Genomic DNA, 8746 nt, shown 5'->3' with positions numbered 1-8746 from the left:
ATACAGTTTGTAGCATATTTGTGTCACCTGCCAAAAACGATCTTAATTAAGCTTTTATGGCAACGTGGCAGCATGGCAACATGTTCTGGCTCAACTTTCTCATGCAGCGAAACCTAAATGCTTTGACTTGTGCTCTACACAAGCTTACGCTGCAAGCGTTGACCAGTACAGACCAAAGCTATGCTTTGAGTGTCGTCTTACTGGGATGGTCTGTTGTAATATGACTATGTAATATATGTAATTTGTCACCATTTCTGCACCTTTGTCACCAAATAGTTTTCAAAAACTTTCGTTGTTGTCACCGATCACATCCTGCAGATTGGCAGCTTTTAACACTGGGATGTCTTTTAATTAAAATCTCAATTTGTTGTTGAAAACTCAATTTGTTGTATTTTGTTGCCATTTCTGCACCTTTGTCATCAAATAGTTTTCAAAAACTTTCATTGTTGTCACCGATCACATCCTGCAGATTGGCAGCTTTTAACGCTTGGATGTCTTTTTAATTGAAATCGTCTGTGCGTTTAAGTGATGTGTGATGTGCGATGCCCGGTTACTTAATATCTTTTACTTGAAATCGCTTGCATGCATGAATGATGTGCTATGCGTGATGCCTGTTTACTTAAGTTCATTTGCATGTACAAATATATTTCGTGTATTTTAATTCTTGGTTACATATGCACCGTGTCATAGTAATGGCTGGCAATTGCCCCTCGTTTAATGCCGTGAATTTTGGTGACCTGTAAAAGCTGTGGTTCTCTGTTTAAACGAAACTGAAAAATTTAGTAGGATGGGCAGTAATTTGGAATTCACCACTGATATGCGTTTCAAAAAAGGCTTGTGCCAGAAATATCAATGCATCTGTCTATCTATTGTCTTACAAAGAATAAGGCCATTGGTGCCGTCTTTTTTATATACTCTTAAGTTTTACGATTTATTAAGTCATTATTAGTTGATGCGTTTCACCATGCCTCGAAATCTGACGTGAAACATAGATTGGAATTCCTGGGCACGTTCAGAGCAAATTGTTAAAATGGTTTTAAATGTTTCATCTGTTATTGTCACGTTAAAACAGCCATTTCATTTGCCGCCTTGGTCGCCAAACTGGAAAAATAGTCGTCAAACTGAAAAACAAGATATTCCCCACAGCGCATAAGCCTAGGCTTCCGGAGAGCTGAGTGTTGTCTGGTATGCATTGCATAATTTTTTATACAGTGCTTCGTATTATTTACTAGCATCCACTAAAATATCCACGTCTGGTCTTTGTCATTATATCGATTCCACTCTGTCGTACGTCAAACAATGCCAGAAAATGTCAAAGCCTCCTCCGAAAATCCACCGTCAATGTCAGCTTTCCTGTCCCATTAGGCGATAATTGTGCAGGTGGACCCATTCAACTAAAACGCCAACTGCACGTTGCTTTTTCATATGCCGAGGCCCAGAGCACACAGCCCGAGCCGTTTCTGGGAGCCGACGGCGGACGTGCTGCGCCACGTGTGACGAGGCCCAGAGCACACAGCCCGAGCCGTGTCTGGGAGCCGGCGGCGGACGTGCTGCGCCACGTGTGGCGAGGCCCAGATCGCACAGTCCGAGCCGTGTCTGGGAGCCGAAGGCGGACGTACTGCGCCACGTGTGGCGAGGCCCAGAGCGCACAGTCCGAGCCGTGTCTGGGAGCCGACGGCGGACGTGCTGCGCCACGTGTGGCGAGGCCCAGAGCACACAGCCCGAGCCGTGTCTGGGAGCCGACGGCGGACGTACTGCGCCACGTGTAGCAAGGCCCAGAGTACACAGCCCGAGCCTTGTCTGGGAGCCGACGGCGGACGTACTGCGCCACGTGTAGCAAGGCCCAGAGCACACAGCCCGAGCCGTGTCTGGGAGCCGACGGCGGACCTGCCACGCCACGGCCGCGTCAGAGAGTGGGCGGGTCCGGGGTCGTGTGTCCTCCACCGTGTCCATCAGGCGCCGTGACTTTTAGAGGCTGGCGCCCCGTCACCACAAAATGTGACGGTGGAGCCGTCGTGCAGACGTACCAGCCACAAACGCCGCAGCGTCGGGCAAGGGCACACCGCAGCCATGCTCTCCAAAATCAGCATCACTCGGTCTGCCGGCGTTTTGTCCAGGCTCGTCATCATTTCCGTGATCCTCAGCGCTCTGTGCGACTTAACCACCGCAGGAGGTAACGCTTTGGACGGCGCTGTGTTGCTGTGCGGGAGGGTTTCGCACGCGCCTCCAGTTAGCGTTGTCCTGTGGTCATGAAGCCAGCACGCATCAGCGGTTGGTTACGGTGGTCGTTGTTATTGGAATGCTGCAGCAGGCTACACCTGACTTGCAGTGGTTTCGCTCTGAAATCAGTTGCGATTCTTTCTTGATCTGTATGGTTCCCTATCGTAAAATCGTTCATGCTGTTGTATCTATTTTTGACAATTCCTGATGTATGTTAATTATAACCAATGTAACTACATGCGCCGGCGGGAACCTCCCACATCTGTAGGAAATCAAAATAAGTATGTGCGAATACATAACAGATGAAGTAGATTAATTTTGTGATACATTTTATATAGGCGGGCTCGTTGCTGTTGCTACTTGTTGCAGCGTTCAGGATCACTGTCATTGCAACCTATCGCTGTTGTGCTCTAACTTCGTAACTAGATGGCACACCTGCATGTGTGATGTACTGGACACCTCTATGGATGGATGTTGGTTGCCAACACCAGTACGAACGGCCATGTTCTATGTGTCAGAAATCGGCAGTTTCGATGTACCGTCTTTCCGTTTCGGATTTTTTGCCGGCTGACTGAACAGAGATTAGCTTAACAGTACAATAGTGTGGTATACGGTGCAACAGTGTTCTAACAGCATAACAGTGGAACATAATAATGCTATAACCGTTTAACAGTACAGTACAACAGTGTCATAACAACATAACAGGACAGTATTACAGCGTCATAACAGCAAAACAGTGCACGATGAGAATGTTATAACATTGTAACAGTGCAGTATAACGGTGTCTAACAGTACAATAACGCTTTCAGCATCAGGTGCGTCCGACCAATGGTTTTGTTCGTTCTCTTGCTTTGATGTGTTGTTCTCCCAGCATAGTTCAAGACCGGTGATATCCAAGCTTCGGGAATACATTGTAGCCTTTTACCAACGAATCGAGATAACCGTCCTGCCTCCGATCTGTTCACAGGCTGGAAATTAATAGTATGCTACAGTGATAAAGACTGCCCGAGGGCCGGACCGTACTGCGTGGCGAAGAAATGCCGACGTAAGTAATCAGTGATAATGCCAAGCTATTTTCGCGAGGTCTTGTCATTCAGTTCAGAATGAAACAAACATGCTAATGTCGGAATAGAGCACATATAAGACGAACATCTATGGCGTGTTGAATTTAGTTCAAAATTTGCGATTTACCTAGACACCTGCGACTTGTTTGCATGTGCCGCCTGGAATGCGATAAATATGCATCAATTTAAATGCGTTTTTTACGACTGACTGCAAAACATGCAAATCTAAAACTGATGGCAAGTAGCTCTTATATTTCACCGTGAGATTGTGTGGAGTTTGAATGCGCCGTTTTAGCGCGACTTGACCCCACCGGGCGCGATGTGAAGCACACACAAATCCCACAGCTCGGCGGTGTTATCCAGCGCGCCAAGGCTGGACAAAACTATTTCCCGTCCCTGGCCTTATACCAATGCGTCGTATGATGTCAAGGAAATGTATAAAACAGTTGAAATTAGCGACTCGGCAAACAGCTGCACAGCCCCACGATGGACAATTGTCATAAGCCGTTGAATGATAAAGTGCTTTGCAAACGCCAAAATTCGCCATGCTGTCCTCAAAGGATTTACCTAGATTTAAAACAGGCTGGTCATCAGCAAATCGGTGAAAGCTTCACTTTATGATAGTTATGCTAGTCTACAAATGTTCTGAACGCAGGAACCGAAAAATCGGTGTTTTTAGAAATTGAGATGGATTTAGCTCGTCATTGGCAAAATCCAGGCGATCAGAATGTGCATGGACCCTTCAGATCAGCAGTGCAAAAGGTTATTGAACTGGCAGCAACAGTAAAGGCGACAGGTGTGCTAGACGCGTGTTCTAGAAATATGCTGTTATTGGGGCCCAAGTCTTTTGAATCAAGCTGAAGAGGAAAACACACTCAATTTGGTAGTTGTTGGTTGGCATTCATAATGCAGAGATATTCAAGTGAGAACTACGAAGTTAGTTTATCTTGTCAGTTAGCAACGCTAGAAATCTAAGCTGTTTAAGCCTTTCAGCACATGGAAGGATATTAAATGCAGGGCAAGCATTTTACCTTCCTCTATGATGCTGGGACCTCGACAGCTAGCTGCTTTCCCAAACACAGAAATAGCGTCAGGCGACACCGCCGTTGAAGTGTAAATGTGCTTACATGTACTACACATGCGTGTTAACTACATGTAAGCCACATGTACTACATGTACATGTACCCTGATGTGCTTACATGTACCACACGAATTAATTGTGCTTAAACATTTGCAGGGAAATTTCTTTTGAAGTAATTTCAATATCAACTGGTCATCATTTGGCTATGAATTGGACATTCCTTATTGTGAACTGAAAAGGGCAAGATTGCGACATCAAAATATCCATTTCATTCTTGCTATGATTAAAGGGTGTTTTCTCAAACTATTCCCTCACTTACCGCACAGTTCTGAGTTCACTATGCGCTTGGAAGTACGGACCCTTGCCCAACCCACCCTGGCACGTGCGTGGCCGGGGCGCCTGCCCTCAAGTTCACCCATCTGCGGCGAGATGGCGTTATAAGGCGCTTGCCATTTGTCCTCGACTGGTTGGCCTGCAGCTCTTTGCAGCGGCCGCGCTAAAGGTCAGGCGACGTCGAGAGCAGGACGAACTCTGTGGATCGTTGCGGTACGTTAGCTGTTGCCGCAAAATTCTGCCCTTGGCCTCAAATCACCGATCGGAGTGAGGGGTCAGGCTTATCTAGCAGGCGCTGCTTAGCGCTGATTGCGGGAATCCACGCAAGGCAAATGCTCTCGTTAAATCCGTCGAAAGTAGAAAAGTTGTGATATGCGAGTGCTCAGGCTGTTTGCTATAACACCATAACACCCCAGCAATGATCAATATCATTTTTTAAATTTCTTGGCTGCATGATTTCTTACACCTCATAACGTAGGAATTATCAGCCAAGAAATATTATTTGGATACTATGTAGCCAATCTATAGGCTTTTTATCATGGTAACACAATTTTTTAAGCGGGGCATTTCGAGAGAAGTTTTGTTAACAGGCAGTACTTACAACACTGTCAAGGTGGCTACTGATGTTGTCTGGCTACCGATGTAGCTGTAGTCCGAAATTACATCACGCGGGCTGAAACGCTTACACGACGTGCGAACTGTTTGATGCATTGGTTTTTATATTTTGTACTTACCTTTGCGTGGCAAACGTAAATACAAGGTGGTCTTCTGTGGCACTGAAGGCTGCTTTATTGTCCTTATCCTGATCTTGTTGCTATGTAGCATTTAGGTTACACTGCTCTTTCATTTGAAACCCCTATGCAAACGACTGAAGGTGCAGAACGCCGTGTGATGGCGGGGCGGGAAGCGGTGACCACATGCAATAACTACGAGTCAAGCCAGGGGAAGCCAACTGAGAGGGACATTTGTACCGTCTAACCCGCCCACGGCCTTCTAGCACCCCCCTTCACCAACCTACCCTTCCCAACCAGAGGTGAGCCAAGCCAGAACAGTTAGATCTTCAGCCTTTTCATCCCGTCTCGCTTCGCCTCTAGGAGCAGCACGCTGGTATTTTGGTTAGGGTCTGCTAGTAATCGCATCCACATGCAGTCTGTGAGTATTATTTTGCTGTTCGCTAGGAACGGGGAGTATGACGTCACTCTGGTTTTCTCTAAGGCGTCGATGACATCATGCCGGTGGCGCCTCGCGACGTCACTCGAATCTACCATGCAGCAGGCATCGGATTACCATGGGAGAAAAACTGATCTGATCCACTGAACTGGAATGGTGCTAGAGGCATGCCCACCACCAAACGTGTGGTTATTATAAAGTTCACATACGAGTTCCGTCTAAATTTCGTAGTTTACATACGTTACGCATTTCAGATTCTCCTGTAATACGAACAAATGGTGTTAGTTTAAAAAAGCATGCATATGTTCGAGTAAAAAATGAAATGTTTTGGTTTACCCTCAGGATACAAGTTTCTGGCATGAAAGGTGTTGAATACACCACCATGAGATAACTGTGGTGCAACACACATAACCATTCAATACATTCTCCAAATTCCATGGTACCACTGCCTTCAATGAATCCACAATTCCGAGTAATGACAGGAAGGGAATCCGAGGATCTAAAAATTTCATATCCCGTTCGCACCAAACTGATAAACTGACACGCCCGATATACGCTTGGGGAGCGGTCAAACTTACTCATAAGAAAGGCAAAACTGGCCGCGTGCACCTTCTTAGCATACACCAGGAGATGAAACGAAACTCACTTAAACGCAATGTGGAAACTAATCCACCAGCCCCTGACATAGGAGCCACGATTAGTGCTGAGTATGCTACCTTGACAACACGGCAAACGGAATGCTTGCATGCACTCCATGGCGGGAGCGTGACATGGCTCGGTAACCCCATGGCGGGGCGTGACATGGCTCGGTGACCCCATGGCGGGAGCGTGTTATGGCCCGGTAACCCCAGTGATAAGATGCCTGTTGTTTCAGCCATCACGGCCTACTGCACTGGCAATGAGACCGGTGTGGCGTCGTGCAACAGCTGCGTCTGCTTAAATGGTGGCTGGGCGTGCACGAGGAAGGCGTGCGCCAGGAGCTGTGAGTAGCGGTAGCCCGACTGGTGTGTTTTTTTTATTATATATATATATATATATATATATATATATATATATATATATATATATATATGATTCTATAATCTTAACGCAATTACGCAGCATTTTTGTGAGGAATTTAGATATAAGTATATATATGCGTACATATATATATATATATATATATATATATATATATATATATATATATATATATATATATATTACTACACATATATTTATATAAAGTTATATCTACTTAATGCAATTGCGCAGTATTTGTGTGAGCAAGAAGCGTATGCGAGGACATGAGTGAGAAAAGAAGCTTTGCATCCCGAAAAGAGCACGCTGGATCAAGCTAGGCATGGGGCCAGTTACAATGTGACGTAGAAGGAGATGCTCCTCTACAAACTTCTGAGCTCCAGAATATTCAACCCTCCAGTTATCGTCTTGTCAACCACAGCGCATTCTCAGGCTCATTTATACCGATATATGTTGCTAGCGTCTAAGCCCGTGTTAATAGGACCCAGTTGTTCCCCAGATCACAGTGTTTCCATGTTTCCAGTCCCTTACAACGGAGCCGTGCCATGCCGCCTGGCGGAGGATTTGTGCCGGAGCCAAAGCTCGGTACGTTACTGGTGGTGCAGTCGCATAGAACGTTTACATTATGAAATGCTCGTTCAAATGGCGAATGAATTAAAAGAGAGATAAAAAAGAATTAAAATCAAGGAGAAAATGATGAAATGAATGAATGCTTAAAATTGAATAGTAATCTCCGTCATCGCCTTAAGCAGTGCGATGCACTAGCTGTTGATTAGCTTCAGCGCCTACTTGGCAGTAACACCTTCCTAACAACGTAGAATTAAACAAAGGTTTTTGACATTATCGGTGAGATAGCTCAATAAATCGTGCAAAGGCACAATGCAAGGACATTTACATTGCCACAGAACAAAAGAACAACATACCAAAACTACTACATGCAATTAACCACGAGAAGATGAAACGAATCCCGCTTGAGGTGGTATCCACCCAGTCTTCTCGATCATGCAAACGGGAAATGCACGAGCACTGCGGTGTGACTGCACCTGCAATGCATCACAGCTTTGGATTTAGGCTTGAAAGCATCTTCAATTCGGGGCTGTGAATGAAAATGTTAGACCTCAACGCTCGCATGTTCCAAATTCAAAATCCTACAACACCTACTCCCTCTTGTGTGGTCATGTATGGTCATCCGTATAAAAATGAGCAGCTCAATACATATCTATATGTAAGAAATAAATGTTAACAAAATTATACAAAGCAGCAGCAACGAACGGTTTCCAGGCATTTCTTCTTTAAACCAAACTATTTGCTTCAGAACTTCCAGTCAGAGACTCGGGGTGCTCAGGAATGACTCATGACGTCACCATATGGCATGGGGTGCTAAGCGATGACTGAATTACGTCAACCGACCGCGCGGGGAGCTGAGGGGGTGACCGAGTGACGTCACCAGGGTCGAGTGCCTGCCGCCGGGCCGGACACCTCATAAATGCAAAACCCTGACCGCGGCGGACGCGTGCCCGCCTCAGCTAGCAGATCGGATGGGGACGGTGGGGTGGGTCGTGGGGCTCCCTGACCGGCGGCGGACGCGTGGAACCCGTCGCAGCTAGCAGATCGGGGATGGGGTAGGGTGGTTGTGGGTCGTGGGGCTCCCTGAACCGTGCGGGTGGGACGGCTCGTGGACCCGTCGCAGCTAGCAGATCGGATGGGTAGGAGTGGGTGGGTCGTGGGCTCCCCTGACCCGGCTGGTGGAACGCGGGACCCGTCTCTAGCTAGCAGAGCGGATGGGTACGGTGGGTGGGTCGTGGGCTCCCCTGAAACGTGTCGGCGGACGCGTGAAACCCCGTCTTCAGCTAGCAGA

The 8746-nt window shown here is 46.7% G+C and overlaps 1 long non-coding RNA gene across 1 annotated transcript; it reads left to right on the top strand.

Moving 5' to 3' along the window:
* Positions 1–2041: 2041 nt before the first annotated feature.
* On the top strand, positions 2042–7851 carry LOC119097121 (uncharacterized). The gene is made up of 4 exons (XR_005094131.1): positions 2042–2173; positions 3188–3265; positions 6743–6850; positions 7412–7851. It is a non-coding gene; the product is annotated as an uncharacterized LOC119097121 (long non-coding RNA).
* The last annotated feature ends 895 nt before the right edge of the window (positions 7852–8746 follow it).

The sequence above is a fragment of the Pollicipes pollicipes genome, unplaced genomic scaffold (assembly GCF_011947565.3).
Source record: "Pollicipes pollicipes isolate AB1234 unplaced genomic scaffold, Ppol_2.1 Scaffold_4295;HRSCAF=5057_pilon_pilon_pilon, whole genome shotgun sequence".
Classification (NCBI taxonomy): domain Eukaryota; kingdom Metazoa; phylum Arthropoda; class Thecostraca; order Pollicipedomorpha; family Pollicipedidae; genus Pollicipes; species Pollicipes pollicipes.
Note: the sequence above shows the minus strand (reverse complement) of the source record. Positions and strands in the feature narration are given on the sequence as shown.